Genomic DNA, 17,183 nt, shown 5'->3' on the forward strand with positions numbered 1-17,183 from the left:
TTTGTTAAGAGACATAGATTACCTTATGTATCATTAGATATGGATTTAGTTGTATCTACTCCGCTGGAGCAGGAGATAGTAACCAAGCGTCTAGTGATGAGTTGCCTTCTAGAGTTTGAGGGTAATACGTTATCGGCTGGAAATGTTGAACATTTACTTTCCAGCTTGAGGGGGAGTGTAAGAAGTTATTTATGTATATAATTATGATATAATTATTCATATATTTTAGTCATAGTCAATAGGTAAGTTTTCTTTTTTTAGAGGATCTTAGAATCTCAGGGAGTTATTATTGATTTCTATTATTGTATATATATATATATATATTATGTTCTTATGTCCTAATAAAATATTCAGAATCGTTGAGCATCAATTCTTTAATTTAGTCAAAACTATTTGATTTGCTGGAATCCCAGAATCTTCAATGGCATTGAAATAGAAAATGACATCCTCAAATTTTCCAACCTCAGCAAAAGCATCGATCAACAACCCATAAACCACTTCATTTGGCTTTACATTAGCTCGAAGCATTTCTTGATACTCATAAACTGCATCAAAGAGTCTGTTCTTCTTTATGAGACCAGCAATAATAACGGAGAAGGTTAAACAAGAGGGCTTAAATCCTGCTTCTTGCATTTCAGTCATAAGGCTTCTTGCTTCATCCACTAAAGTACCTCCAGTTAACATTTGTATAAGAGAATTAAATGTGCACTCGTCTGGCCATGTTCCTTGACTTCTCATACCCTTGAAGAGATGTATAGCTTTGTCATATAGTTCAGCCTTACCATAGGCTTTAATCATGACATTATACTCCAAAACTTCCTTCAGTTTACTGCCATCCCTTATAGCATAAAATAATGCCTCTGCTTCACCCCAAAGTCCATTCTCTGCATATACATCCATTACAGCAGCATACGTCCCTGATGACAACCACCCACATGATTCAGACTTCTCAACTACGAATGTTGCCCGTTCCGTTAATCCTTCATTAACATACATCTTTGCAAGTATGGGAACAGATTGCTCATTGATACGCATTTTCGAGTTCTCCATTTCTTCAATCACGGCCTCTACCTCCTGAACCATATTTCTTTCACATAGAATTTTTAGAAAAGCCCTATGGGTTACATCATCAGGGAAAAGACCAGCCTCCCTAATCTTTCGATAGCACCAAAAAACAGCATCAATGTTCCCCACATTACCATACAAGGAGAGGAATATGTTGTAAGTTTTTGTATCCGGAAAAATCCCCGTTTCCTCCATCTTAATGAACAATGCCTCAGCCTCGAACATATAACCCTGACTACCACAAGTGAATATCATTGTGTTGAAAGTAAATGTACCCAGTGCCACGCCAAACTTCAACATATCAGAAAACACATTGGCGGCATCTTCCAAGCGACCGGCCTTTCCATACAAGTCTATGAGGGTATTATAAGTAGCAGTAAGACATGGTTTTCTTACAGAACAATCCTTTTCCAATGTGCTCGAATATGTGGGTGACTTTGTCAGCCCACCAGTCCGGAAAAGCTCAGTCAACAAAAACTCCTTCAAACTAATAGGTCGATCACCCACATTTTCCAAATCAAGATGATCCAATTCAATCCTCCCTCCATACCATTCCTTGTAGAACCTATCAGCCTTGTCATATTCCTCTGCGTCCTTCAATACCTTAGGCCCCGTTTGGATTTGATAGACATTTTTTAAAAAAAGTACTTTTTTAAGCTATAATTTTTGGCTTTTGAAAAAGCTCTAATTTTGACATAAAAAAGTGTTTATTTAAGCACTTTTTTGGTCAATCAAACACTTTATTAAATGAAAAGCACTTAAAAAAGTGCTTTTTTGGCCTAGCTTTTAAAACCAAATGGGGCCTTAATCACCGTAGACAGAGTAACTTCATCCGGGAAAATTCCTCTCGAAATCATATGTTTGATTCATAAAAGGGCCTCCCTCACCAACCCTGCCTTTCCATACACATCGACAAGCATTCCATACGTAGTATTCGTGGGAAAGACTCCAAATTTTAACATCTCGATCCAACAACGCCTCAATTCGTCCCATTTCTTAGCTCGACCCAATGCCCTAAGCACCACATTATAATGAATTACATTGGGAGCATCCGTGGGCCTTCGTAAAGTTGGCACACTTAAGAATTAAAATAAAATAAAATATCCGGACCCGAACATTTTTTGTGTTAGAACGGACCCAGATTGCCAATACTAATCAATCACAAAATTTTTATAAAAATTTAATAAGCTAATATATCTTCAATTTTTTAAATTTTTTGGTCGCAAAGCACCCATCCGACCCATGTTTTAATTGCACACACGCTGATACAATTACTTATTATATATCTACTATTTAATAATAGTTGAGAGACTCTTAAAAATTGTTCTCAATAGAACACCAACTTTTGTTCCGATTTTACCATCTCATATTTTTCCTATCATTTATCCCACTAAACCTCCCACCAACTCTACCAACAAAAAAATACATATAAAAATAACATTTATTTTACATACGCATGAGCGTGTGCATTTGTTGCTGGTTTTAATAATTTTTTACATGATTTAACCAAATTGTCATATTTGAGTATAAATAACTTCTTTAGACCATGTTTGGATGCATTTTTCAAAAGCATATATCCTTAAATCTCATTGATCTTCATTATTAAAAAATAATAATATACATTTAGACACTTGAGACAAATCATTTCAGAGATCAATATTGGTGACAACTTTGATAATATTACTATGTATCAATATTTAATATTTTATAAATACTAGTGTATTGGTGCACACGATGCATGCTTATACATTATTTTTTTATTAATGTGATACAAAAATTATCGAGGAACAAAATTGAAATTAAAAAAAATTATCGAAAGACTAAAATGCGATTTAAAATATTAAAATTTAAAAAATAGAGAAAGGACAATTTTGTAAAATAAAAGATTATGTCTAAATGGGAGATTCTTTATATATAGGGAAAGATTATACAATACAAATCTAAATAAATATATATTTGTCCAAATATGTAATACATTATTAAAAATACAAATACAAATATTAAATACAACATATATAAAATAGAATCATGTTAAAACTTTCCCAGCACTAAATTATATATATTATATGAATATTTATTTTTTGTCCAATAAATTGATAGTGTTACTCTTAATTGATTAATTATATTTAGTACATCCATTAATAATTTAAATTTCTAAATTAATTATCTAAAATATTAATCACTCAAAAAAATTATAATTAAATGTATAGATAGCATAAATATAAAAAATTATAGAATAAAATATTAATTGTTTATTTTATTTTAATCTGAATTTATATGTTATTTTTCAACGTTTCGAAACAAGCTATAAATTGTTTTAATGTTCTAAATTTTTATATCCCATAGTTTTAAATTTTAAGTTAAAAATTAAGTTTTTTAATTGATCATAATATTTTATTAAAAAGATATAAATACCTCCTAAATTATTTTTTGAAAATAAAATATTATTTATCATAGTTAATATATTTATACTTCAACATTCTTCAGAATAAAAAAAATAAATATATACATTTGTACATGGTGGGAACGGATGAAATATTTTTTTATTTGTGTTACTTCATCTATCGGATGAAACATGATTATGAATATGTAATGTTCAAATAGAACCACTAAAATGCTATTGAATTTAATATCATTTATGTTTGTGCTAAGTTTATAACTTTTTATGGATTTTGTTTATCTTTTTCTATTTGTGTTTTAGAATTATATATTCTATATAGTTAATTTTGGATAAAAATATTTCTTTCGTAAATTAATATTGAAAAATTAATTTCTATTTTTTTAAAGATGAAATACTCATAAGTAAAAAATTAATCTCTAATAATGCTAATAAATTGTCTCTATAATTCATATTTATTATAAAAATTATCTCATACATTAAGTTCTAGATAGTAATATTTTATCTATTTTTTAAATGTCTCGTTAATTTTTTTTTATGAATAAAATTGAAAGTAAAAAAAATTAATCAAATTATATAATACAAATAAAAATTAGAAAAATTTACAAAAGAGTACTTAAAGTTTATCTTCTCAATGCTCAGTTTCATTGTATAGGCACTGTAAAAAAAAAATAATTTTTTTTTTTATCTTATATGTTTTTTTTCAATTTTGATCTTCTATGTTATCAAATATCTGGTGTAGTCCGCTATATTTTTTTTGTTGTTCCAATTTTAGTCTTATTTCCGACTGAAATAGGGGTGAAAACGAACCGAATCGAGCCGAATAACATTAAAATTTTAAGGCTCGAATTCGCCTCGATATAAGTATATTTGAGTTAGATCTCGATTCGAAGCTCGATAATTTCAAATATTTTGTCTCGAGCTCGGCTCGAAATGAAGTTCGAGTTTGGCACGAAATATTCGAACCTATTCTTGAACTATTGCTCGAATATTATGGTTCGAAAAACTCGAAATGTATGTTGGGTTTTGAAACACAAGCAATATTGATTTTGATGATAACAAAATTTGTTATTGTGTTTCTAACATATTTACTCTAGTGTGAAGTTGTCAACTCAAGATGTCAAAACTCAAACTTAGCCAAACTGATTTTCTGTCAAGCTCTAGTATTTCGATGATATCTTACAGATCAATGATGAAAATGATTAGCCGCTAAAACGACTGCATAGAAAACTCAATTTGTAACATATTGTATTTCAAGTCAGTTGAGCAAAAATGAATTTTATCTATACCAAACTGACGTCGCAATACCGAACTGAATCGGATCAGTCTAGCAAAGAAAACAGAATCAGTTTACCTCGAGCAGTTCTTGTATTTTTAACATATCTTGCAGCTCCAATATCCGAATGGAACGATTTACCATGGTTTGGAAATATTAGACAATGATCTACAAATCATATTTACAAGTCAAAGACTGAATCGGATCCTAATGAGCTGCTAAACTGCGTTGAATTTACTGGTTCGGAACTGAAAGCAGAATTTCTGGCACATTCTGTTATATCGAGAATAACTCTCTCATATGAAATCCAAATCGAGTTAATTTTAATTCCGTGGAAAGCTAAGAGAAAGCGATACAACTTTCATGTTTATCAATTTTTCCAAAAATCAACTAATCAAGATATATAGCAGCAGACTGATCATATGCACTCAACTGATTTTGTGTTCAATAGAATTTTAAGCAGCTCTGGTATTTCAAGCATAAAGTTTGCATATGAACTCCAAATTGATTGATTCTTGTGGCGTTGGAAATCTTAGATCAAGGGATACAACTTTTGTATTCATCACTTTGCCCAGATATCAACGGATAATTCCAAACTGCATCCAGTTTAGCAACTCAGTTCTGCTTCCTAAACTGCTACCTAAACTGAAGATTGACCAAGAGTAGTTTACCTACCTAAACTGAAGTTTTCCAAGATCAGTCTATCTACTAAATTGAAGGTGCGCTCGACTGCTACCAAACCAGAGTTTGCTCAACTGCTATAGTGCCGAAACTACTACAATACCCAAACTGCTACAGTATTTGTAACGCCCCAAACTACAAGTTGACTTGGTCTTCATTATTTCACCCTTATCCTTCTCCAACAAGACATCTCCTCCATTGAAGACTTCCAAAGACATCTTCAAGCTTTCTTCTTCGGTTTCCGGTCAATCCGTCCGGTAGAATTTTAATCCGAAGTTAATTTAGCGATCCCGGCAGCGAGAGCTTCGTTCTATAGTAAGTTTTTCTCCGATCAATTATATTTCTATTTTCGGATGTTGTTAGAATCGATTGAGTTTCGGTTATGATGTTCTTGAACTAGTTCTTATCGTTTATTCTCAGTCGGATCGAAAATAGAGCGTCGTTCGGAATTGTTATGATTTTTGTAGCATATTTCAAAAAGTGGAGTTTTTTGATGTGTTGGTTTTGAATCGATATTGTTGTTTTGGTATTGGTTTGAGTTGATTGCGATGTTATACTGCTGTCTGTGTTTTCGGTTTGATCAGAGTATAGTCGTTATGCCGCCGGTTTGAGTTTTGGGAATTTGATTCTTTTTGATTGTCGAACCATTGGAAGTTGGGTTTGATTGTGGTTGTTGATCTTATTTTGCCTCTGTACAGATTTGTTTGAAGTTTGTTGAGCCCAGAGTTAGCAGAAGTCGATCGTCGGAATTGGACGAAGAGCGGTAAAGAGTTTTACCTTGAGCATTTGTTTTAGTGGTTGTATGGATTTTGATATAATCTTTTTTTGTAGCGTATTCAGAGTTGGAGCTTTTGAATCGAAAGGTATAAATAGACATCGGTTAAGCGGGATAGAACACTCAAGATAGACGGTTCTTGAGTTTCCCCTAAATCACATACTTGCATCAATACTTGTTCTAGAGTGGGGAACTTGTATTTTGTGATTGAACTCTTGTTATTAATTGAATTATGGTTTAATGCTTTGTGTTTTCTATATGCATTTATCTCGAGCCTAAATCTTTGATTTCAGCGGGCTATACGGCCCTTTTTGTTAGACTATTTGGGGGCTATAATCGAGTGGCCTGGATTTTATAAGTTCACCTAGTGTCAGCATACTCCTTGTAGTCGCACCAAAGTCTAGAGGATGGAGATACGTGACACCACCTCGATCGGGAGAGTCGGTGATTTGTTACGTGATCTCATTCTCGGGATCCCAAAAGAATAGCAGAAATTCTTTGATTATCAGAGTTGATATCCCGGTTTTAAACACATGAATTTCATTCGTATTAACATTGAATATGTTGTCTTTATTTCATATCATTGAGATATTACTTGTTATTGCATGTTATGTTGCTTTTACTGGGAATATCATTCTCACCGGAGTTATCCGACTATTGATTTGTTTTGTATGTGTACTTGGAAACAAGTGAGGCAGGATCGAGTCAGAGGAGACTTGGTTAGCATGGAGATCAAGGAATAGAAGTGGGACTCGGTTTAGAAGTCAAACAACATATCAATCTAGTTTATGTCTTGAAGAATGTCGAACTTTTGTTGTAATTGGAAGCATGTTTGGAATTCTATCTTTTTTGGAACTCATTGTATCGACTATTCGATTATTGATGCTTGAATGTTGTTGTTGCATGAATTAAGACCTTATTTGGTTTTGACTGAATTGAGTAGGAGAAGATGAGCATGAAAGCAACTTTTGATTTTTTTGTTTGTTCAGAGTAGGGTCCGCTCGATCGGCAGAAAGTTACCGATCGAGCGAGGAGCCCCTCTAAGCGAGACAGAACTTTTCTCGCTCGATTGGTAACATTTTACCGATCGAGCGAGAAGGCCCTGGAGTTTCGAGCAGATTTTTGCCCGCTCGATCGGTATGAAGTTACCGATCGAGCGAACCCCCCCTTTTTCTTTGAAAAAAAAAATTTATTTGACTTATCTATTGGTTTATCTTAGCCTATTGTTTTAAGTATTCGAGATTAGAAGATTAGAACCGAGATCTCACATTAAGTGGTATCAGAGCGATAAGTTTTTGGTTGAACTAGAAGTGAGCGGGGTAGATCGAGTCCGCTTGTATTGGCTTTTCGCATGTGATTGAGTTAATTATTTGATTATTTGAATTTCATGCGAGCATTCTTTATTATTTGAGAATTATTTGAATTACATGATTATGTGATTTAATTTATAAAGAATTGATTTAATTTATAAAGCATGGACTACGTGAAATATAACTATTTTGTTTATCGACTTTTATCCGAATTCCTAAGAGGTTGAAGGGCACCAAATTGTAGGGATTGAGATATCTTGTGTCCTAACCCTTTGATTATCAGATGGGTCCTCGTCGAAAAATTAACAGAAGACCGCTGCTAGTTACTCCTCCGAACGAACAAGCTAGTATTGAAACTGATCAGATGGAGGCCACAGCGACGCCTATGGAAACCTAACTGAAGAGGTTTCAGTCGTTTAACCCGCCAATCTTGCAGGGTACGGAGAATCCAGTTGACTGTGAGAGCTGGTTGGACAATATAGATCAGCTTTTTGATTCTCTCGACTATTCTGATGACCGAAGAACCAGGTTGGTTATTCATCAGCTGTGGGGTGTTTCTAAGAATTGGTGGATCACGACGAAGAGAGCCATTGAAAATCGAGGTACAGATATTAACTGGAATCTTTTCAAATATGAGTTTTATAAGCGGTTTTTCCCAGTTTCGTACCAAAAGGATAAGGGTGTCAAGTTCGCTAATCTGAAGCAAGAGAATTTGAATATTGAGAAATATGTTACCAAGTTTGATAGCTTAATGAAGTTCGCACCGCACATTGTTGACAACGAAGAAGCAAAAACCGATCAGTTCATTCAATGGTAAACACTACTAGGCCTGATAATTTTGCGGATGCCATGAATCATGCAAATGGATCTGAAGCTGGTTTGATGAGATAGAGAGGTGCTCTGTTTGTGCCTCAGCAGTCGATAAAGTCTCAGAACCAACCGTTTTAGTATCAGAATTAGTCATTGCAGTATCAGAACCAACCACCGAGGTTTGAAGGAGGAAGCAATGGAGGTAACAGAAGGGATCACTTCAGAGCAAAGGGGAAACAGTTCAAGAAGCCAGGAACAGTTCTTCTAGCTTCAGTGGCTCCAGACAATTCGGTTTAGGACAGAGTTCTGGATTTTCATCTATTTTTTACAACAAGTATGGAGGTAGACACTCCCAAGAGCAGTGTAAAGGAGTGTTTAGGAACTGCAATATCTGTCAACAACCAGTGCATTTTTCTAAGGTGTGTCCTCAACGAGGTAATGATCAAGCTTAGAGTGGGAATTCTTCTAGGTCGACAGCTCAACCTGAGAGGCAGACTTCTGCGGTTCACTCCTTCTAGCCTCAGCAACAGAATAGACAGGGAGGTAACTCGAGTGCAAACCAGCCTCCGAGACAGCAGGCACAAGTCTTTGCTCTGACTGAGGATCAGGCTCAGGCTGTACCTGACGATGTTATAGCAGGTAACTGTTCGATTTTTGGTTATTCTGATCATGTATTGATAAATACGAGTGCGTCTCACTCTTTTATATCTGAGAAATTTGTTTTGATGCATGCCTTGCCTAGCGAGCCTTTTCCTGTTGTAGTAGCTGTTACTTCACCTTTGGGCGGGGGAATTGTGTCTGTAAGATTGGTTCGGAATTGTGAACTTCGTTTCGAAGGTAATGTGATTATTTTCGATTGTATTGTGCATGGGTTGTCAGATTTTTACTGTATTATCGGTATAGATGCTTTGACCCATTATAGGGCTACCGTTGACTGTTTTCAGAAAGTAGTAAGTTTTAGACCGGAGATGGCAGAGGAGTGGAAATTTTTCGGTAAGGGTTCTCGATCCAGAATTAATTTAATATCTATTTTTTCGATGACTCGTTTGTTACAGAAAGAAGCAGAGGGATTCTTAATCTATGCAGTGGATGTCCTGAAATCTAGCCCAGAATTGGTTGATATACCAGTGGTTAGAGAGTTTGCTGACGTCTTTCCAGATGAGATTCCTGGATTGCCGCCTATTCAGGAGATCGAATTCAGCATTTAATTAGTGTCAGGTACTAAACCGATTTCCAAAGCTCCTTATCGTATGGCACCGATCAAATTGAGAGAATTGAAAAAACAGCTCGAGGATTTGATTGCCAAGGGATACATCAGACCTAGTGTGTCGCCTTGGGGTGCTCCTGTTCTCTTTGTGCAGAAGAAGGATGGTTTTATACGGCTCTGTATTGATTACCATCAACTGAATCAAGCGATGGTAAAGAACATGTATCCTTTACCTCGGATAGATGACTTTTTTGTTCAACTGCCTGTTCTGTCTATTCAAAGATTGATATGAGGTCGGGATATCATCAGCTGAGAGTGCGAGAGGAAGATATTCCTAAAACTGCTTTCAGAACGAGGTAGTCATGTCGTTCGGTTTGACTAACGCTCCAACAGTTTTCATGGGTTTGATGAACCGTATCTTTCAGCGTTATTTGGATGAGTTTGTTATTATTTTCATCGATGATATTATTATATATTCGAAGAACCGTACTGACCATGCAAAGCACTTGAGGATCGTCTAGCAGATTTGCAGGCTGAACAATTGTTTACCAAGCTATCTAAGTGTGAGTTTTGGTTGAATCGAGTTGTCTTTCTCGGTCACATTATTTCAGGAGATGGGATTTCTGTCGATCCCGACAATATCAAAACGGTAATGAATTGGCCTAGACCGACATCAGTGCCTAAGATCCAAAGTTTTATGGGTTTAGCTGGTTATTATCGCCGATTCATCAAGAAATTCTCATCTATTGCAAATCCGATTACCCAGCCGACTCAGAAGAATGCGCCTTTTTATCTAGACTCCAGATTGTGAGTCTAGTTTTGTTGATCTGAAGAAGAAACTGACCAGTGCTCCGATTCTTTCTATTCCATCAGGTACTGGAGGTTTTACTGTTTATTGCGATGCTTCCCACCGAGGTTTGGGATGTATTTCTTATGCACAGGAGGCATGTGATAGCTTATGCATCGAGGCAGCTGAAGCCGCATGAGATTCATTATCCGGTTCATGATATTGAACTTGCCGCGATCGTATTTGCTTTGAAGATCTGATGTCACTATCTTTATGGTGAGTCTTTCGAGATTTTTTCTGATCATAAGAGCCTTAAGTATTTGTTTTTGCAGTTAGAACATAATATGAGACAGAGGAGATGGTTAGATTGTTGAAGGATTTCGACTGTGAGATCAAATACTACCCGGGAAAGTCGAATGCAATTGCAGATGCTTTGAGACGAAAGCTTTGTTCTTTATCTCTTTCTACTATCGGTGTTTCTCAGTTGATCGACGACTGTTGCAGTTCTGGTTTGGAGTTTGAAACAGACAGGAGGACTATCCAAGTGTTTGCTATTCAAGCCGAGTCAGAGTTATTTGTGATGATCAAAGAAGCACAGAAGTCTGATCCGAGCATTCAGAATTCGGTAGAGAAAGTCAGATCTGGGCATCGGTCTAAATTTCAGGTCAGGGATGATGTTTTGTTTGTTAATAACCGTATTGTTGTGCCTGATATTTCCTAGTTGAGACAGCGTATTCTTTGAGAGGCACATTGCAGTTGGTTCAGTGTTCATCCAGGTGGCCGAAAGATGTACAATGATTTGAGAAATCAGTTATGGTGGAAGAAAATGAAGAGCGATGTTACGAGATTTGTATCCCGATGTTTGAACTGTCAGCAAGTGAAAGCAGAGAGGAAGTGACCGGGTGGTCTGTTGCACAGTTTAGCTGTTCCTGAATGGAAGTGGGATCACATTTCGATTAATTTCGTCATAAAGCTACCACGATCTGTTTGAGGATGCGATGCTATTTGGGTAGTGATCAACAGATTGACGAAGTCTGTTTGAATTATTATGTACAGGATGACGTATCGTCACGATCAGATGGCTGAGTTGTATGTTAGCAACGTTGTGAGATTGCATGGAGTGCCGAAGTCGATCGTTTCAGACCGAGAGCCTAGATTCACTTCGCACTTTTGGCACAGTCTTCAAGAGGCACTTGGTACTCGATTGCATCTGAGTACAACATATCATCCTCAGACCGACGGACAGTTAGAGCGGACTATCTAGACTCTATAGGATATGCTACGAGTAGTAGTGCTAGACTTTGGCACTAGTTGAAAGGATTCTTTGCCCCTTGTCGAGTTTTTTTACAACAACAGTTTTCAAGCGAGTATCGGAATGACACATTTTGAGTTGTACGGTAAGAAGTGCCGATCTCCTTTGTTTTGGGACGATGTGTCCAAGTCACCTGATTTGGGACCGGATATGCTTCGAGATATGGCAGAGCAAGTAAAGATCATTCAGAAGAGAATGAAGTCAGCTCAGTATAGACAGGCGAAGTATGCGAATATCAGACGTAGACCTCTGAGTTTCGATCAGGGAGACCGAGTATTCTTGAAGATTTCTCCTAATAAGAGACACTGTTATATTTGGAAAGAGAGGAAAGTTATCTCCGAGATTCATCCGACCATATGAGATTCTCGAGAAGTTAGGCGATCTTGCCTACAGACTTGCACTTCCTCCATCTTTATCTGATATTCACGACGTTTTTCACGTCTCTATGTTGCAAAAATATCATCCAGATCCTTTGTTGTGAAAATTCCTTGCAAGCGTACGAGTGTCAAGTTTTAATAAAGTGATAAAATCAGATATCGATCCCACATGGAGTAAAATGAAAATATTCAGTGCTTGTAATTAAAATAGTCCAAACTTTATCTAGAAAATCAAACTTTCAGAATTTTGCAGTAAATAAAAATAATCAGGATGTTTTTGATAGCACGCACACAATTTGCAGATATAATCAATCAGAGAAAATTGGTCTAGAGGTATAGATTTCACCTGGTTTCAACAACAGTCAATCCTAAATGATTAATCTTCATGAATTTCAGTCAATTAATAGCCAAGAACACTTAAGTTTATTATTTTCCTCTCCCGAGCAACAAATAATGTTTTTCAACTACAATTCAATTCCAATATTCCTATTAAGAATTTATCGCAGTGATCTATCACAAAACAATGTTCTTTTTAAAAGCTCTGTTAAAATCATACACTCTCCCGAGCTGTATAAATAATTAACAGTGTAGTTTCTAATGTCCTATTCAAAATCCCCTTTCCCGAGCAATGATTTCAAATAAATATAACAAATCAATTATTGATCAGATAATTGAAAAGACAATCAATTCTAGAAAAAAAAATTAATCTAGAAACAAAACTCAATTCAATAAAATCAAAAATTCATGAAAGCGTTTACACCAGGTTCCATCTGATCTCTAGACTCTAAAAAATTAGTTCATAATAAAATTATGAATAAACCAAAACATGTTCAAAAATCCAAACTTATTCAGAATAAAATAAATAAAAGATAAAAGAAACAAATTCGTCGTCGACGCCGTGTCCAGTCGATCAAACTCCATCTTTGTTCTTCAGATAAGCTCCAGATTTCTTCCCAAAAATCTTCACGATCAAAACCTATCTCTGATGTTCTGTAATTGTGATTGTGGCGGCTCTCTTTTTCTATCTGACAAAAATCCTTTTTAAATGGTGCACAAAAGCCCACTCAAAAGCCCATAAAAATTATTTCCCGATATAATAAAATTTCCAAATCACAGCGACGGGGCGGGCGCTCTAGTGAAGGTGCGGGCGCCCCTTTGTCTCGAAATCTCAATCCTCAAGTCTTCAGGAACTTAGCGCGATTGCTCTTGAAATCCCTCTTTAGCGCTAACTTTTAGCGCTAACTTTTAAAGCCCATTAAGAAAGCTCATTTTCTTCCTTCTCTTGATGTTGTGAAAATTCCTCGCAAGCGTACGAGTGTCAAGTTTTAATATAGTGATAAAATCAAGTATCGATCCCTCAGGGAGTAAAATGAAAATAATAGTGCTTGTAATTAGAATAGTCCAAACTTTATCTAGAAAATCAATAATCAAGAATTTTGCAATTAAAATAAATAATTAAGAGATTTAAAAACACGCACACAACTTTTAGATTAAAAATCAATCAGAGAAAATGGTCTAGAGGTATAGATTTCACCTGGTTTCAACAACAATCAATCCTAATTAATTAATCTTCATAAATTTCAAAGAATTAATAGCCAAGAACACTTACGTGTATTATTCCCTCTCCCGAGTGCCGAATAAAATATATCAACTACAATTGAATTCTAATATCCCTATTAAGAATCTACTTGCAGTGATCAATTCAAAACTATGTTCTCTTTAAAAGCTCTGTTAAAATTATAAGCTCTCCCGAGTCAGATAAACAATTAACAGTGTATTTTCCAATGGTCCTATTTAAATTCTCCTCTCCCGAGTGCCAGATTTCAAATAAATATTACAAATCAATTATTGATCAGATAATTGAAAAGACAATCAATTCTAGAAAAAAACAATTAATCTAGAAGAAATTCAATCCAATAAAATCAAGAATTCAAGAAAGTGTCTACACCAGGTTCCATCCGACCTCTAGACTATAAAAATTAGTTCATAATAAAATTCTGAATAAAACAATAATCCATAAATTCAAACATATTCAGAATAAAATAAAATATAAAATAAACAAATCCGTCGTCAACGCCGTGTCCGGTCGATCAAACTCCGTCTTTGTTCTTCAATTAAGCTCCAGAAATTCCTTCCCAAAAGTTCTCGATCAAATCTCTGATTCCCCCTCTGTACGTGTGTGGCGGCTCCCCTCCTCTAAGTCAGATGAAAAATTGTCTTTTATATCGCCTCTCAAAAGCCCACTCAAAAGCCCACAAAATATAAAATTTCCTTCCGATTAAAACTTTCCAAGTTCAGAATTTAGCGACAAGCGCCCGCTCCAGAAATCACGCGCGCGCGTATAGGCCTCTGTTCTCAAGTTTCTCCTCTGAAAATCTCATGCGCGATTGCACTCTCCAAGCGCTAAGTTTTAGCGCTAACCACAAAGGCCCATAAGAAAGCCCAATTAACTTTATCCGTTTCTTTTCTTCTCCTCTCCTGACTTCTTATTTCTCTTCTTTCTTTGATTCTTTTCTTTTCTTTCTTTCTCTTTAATTTCTTCTTTTTCCAATAAAATTAATAATTATCTGTAAGCACGAAAACAACAAAATACCCACATAAATCTGCTCGAAACAAACAATTAACAATTAAAATCATATATAAATTAAGTGTATAAAATACACTTATCACTTGATCTGATCGTTCCTTTCTTCTCTTCAATTTTCTCTTCTTTTCTTTTTCCTTTCTTTTATTCTTCTTTTCTCCTTTTTTCTCTCATTTCCACATAAATTCAATAAATCACTGTAAACACAAAAACAACAAAATACCCACATAAATCTGTTCAAAATAAATATTTAACAATTAAAATCATATATAAATTAAGTGTATAAAATACACTTATCAAATACCCCCAAACTTAGACTTTTGCTAGTTCCGAGCAAAACTATTCAAACACAATAACTTCCAAAAACTCAAATCATCATAAACTCACAAGAATAGTCAAGAAATATTATGGAGCAATAACATCAGCAATGATTTCAAAAAAAATTCAAATCCAATCATGTCACACCCACTTAACACTTGAAATTTTTCAGCCATAACAAAATAATCTCATGAACTCACAATCCCCACAACTCATGTTCAAAACACCCTTCTCCAAGTTCAATTCAAACATTCATAGATCATGAGGACTTTTCAAGATAGCATAGGATCAAATAAAGGATATAAAATCAAAAACACTCACAATTAGGTAAATTCAAAGAATAATAGTGTGTGCGTGTTTTGATCAAAATTCATAATCATTAAAAGTATCAATCAACAGTTCATAGGCTAAATTCTCGCAACTCTTCTCCACTATTATATTGGGCAACTGAGACTCGGTCAATAGGACTTAATAAGCTTATAATGTCAGGCCTGGCTCATGGCTAAAAATAAAGGATAAGAATTCAAATAAGAAGTAATTCATATTTATCAAACTCTAATTACGAATCTTTTTTCATTCACAATTTTAAACTTTTTCTCTTCAATTCACTTCATTAATTTTTTCTCAACTTCATCTTCTTTCACAACTCTTTTCAACTTTCATCATTTTTTTTTTCTACTACCTTTTTCATTTTTTCTTTTCAATTCACCACCACACCAATCCTTTTTCTCACAAATAAATCTAGGATCATAAAACATTTTAGCATTCAAATTACTCCCTTAAAGGTAGAAAATACTGTATAGGCTATTCAGGTAGCTAATGTAGGACCTTGAAATAATTACGAATGAGGGTTTATTCACACGTTTACACGCATGCCATTCGATTTTCAATAAAGCTTAAATAAGGTACTAGGGATACATATAAAACAGGTAGCTTGAAAGGCTCAAACGAATTCAGAAAAATTGCCTAAATCATCCCTAATCTCAGTTTTGCCCGTATTTCACCTCGAAGAGTGTTCAAACTAGTTCTAGACAAGTCTCAATCCACAATTAATTCATACAAATATCGATCAGTGCAGAAAGATATTCATCAGCAGTTAATGATGATTTTCACAAAAAATTCAGATTTTATCGTACCTCAATATACTAATATACGTGTAGGCTCAAATAGGCAACTAAGGATAAATTTGTTCAATGAAAATTAGGCCCAAAATTTCAAACAATGCCTCAATCATCTCTATGTCTGTATGTTTCAAAAATCAGATTCAAGTATTAATCACAGAGTATATAGAAAATTTGTTCATCCAATTGGTTCCATTTTTTTTCAAAAAATATTTGTCAGATAGGCAGACAGTCATGGATTTCAGTTATAGCACAAAACAAAAATTTTTCAGCCATGCATCCAATTATTTCTCAACTTCTTTTCAAACTCAACAAAAATTTAATCTATGAAGCACAATAAAGCTCAACTACTCAACTATCAACCAATAAACTAAATCAAACATTGATTCACCCCCCCAAACTTAATGTAATCATTGTCCCTAATGATTAAAAATCAAAAAAAGAACAAGGGACTCATACCTTCGACACCGAGCATCAGTACTCGATGTCATCATCTCGATCTCCATGGATAGAAATTTTTTTTCGAATTCTCATACTCCACCAAATAAACCATCAGGGGAATATGGTGCATAGATAGATAAAACACAACATGAATGTCCATATTAACCTGAAAAATAAGACATGCACACAATTAAAACACAAACGTAAAGCTCAAAGCAAGCAAAATAGAACTCGTAATGTATAGGGACAAAGAGGGAGTGCGCATAGATGAGCCATGAGAATTGATGGAGAGGCGTGATTGCTCATTAAACTGCATCAGCTAGGAGATCGTTGGCTCACGGATTTGCTGATGTTGTAGAGCTCGTTCGCGCATGGATAGTAGCAGCTGGAATTCTTGCGCAGTGCAGGAACATTGTTACGCCTTGGATGTCTTGTGATGGGCAAATGGGGAGATTCATGCGTGTTAGCACACTGTTAAGCGCTGCTGAGGATGGTTGGCGCCCTTCAAGAGGTTGTTAGCGCATGGTAAGGGGAAGCTTATGATGCAATCTCGATCGCATGGAAGAGCTGCTGGAAATGGCGATGCGTGTATGCTCTTGACGTTGCGCAGAAGAGTTGCTGATAGGGAGATTTGCTGTGCTGTTGGGGCTGAAGTGGCGCAATAGCGCCTATGGCAGCGCAGATGATGGCTTGGTTAGCGCGATTGCGCTTAGAAGAGGCG

The 17,183-nt window shown here is 35.3% G+C and overlaps 1 pseudogene; it reads right to left on the minus strand.

The window, feature by feature from the left end:
* Nucleotides 1-366: 366 nt before the first annotated feature.
* LOC140872623 (pentatricopeptide repeat-containing protein At1g73710-like) lies at nt 367-16,778 on the minus strand (annotated as a pseudogene).
* Between the last annotated feature and the right edge of the window lie 405 nt (nt 16,779-17,183).

This window comes from Henckelia pumila, unplaced genomic scaffold (assembly GCF_033568475.1).
Source record: "Henckelia pumila isolate YLH828 unplaced genomic scaffold, ASM3356847v2 CTG_466, whole genome shotgun sequence".
Lineage (NCBI taxonomy): Eukaryota > Viridiplantae > Streptophyta > Magnoliopsida > Lamiales > Gesneriaceae > Henckelia > Henckelia pumila.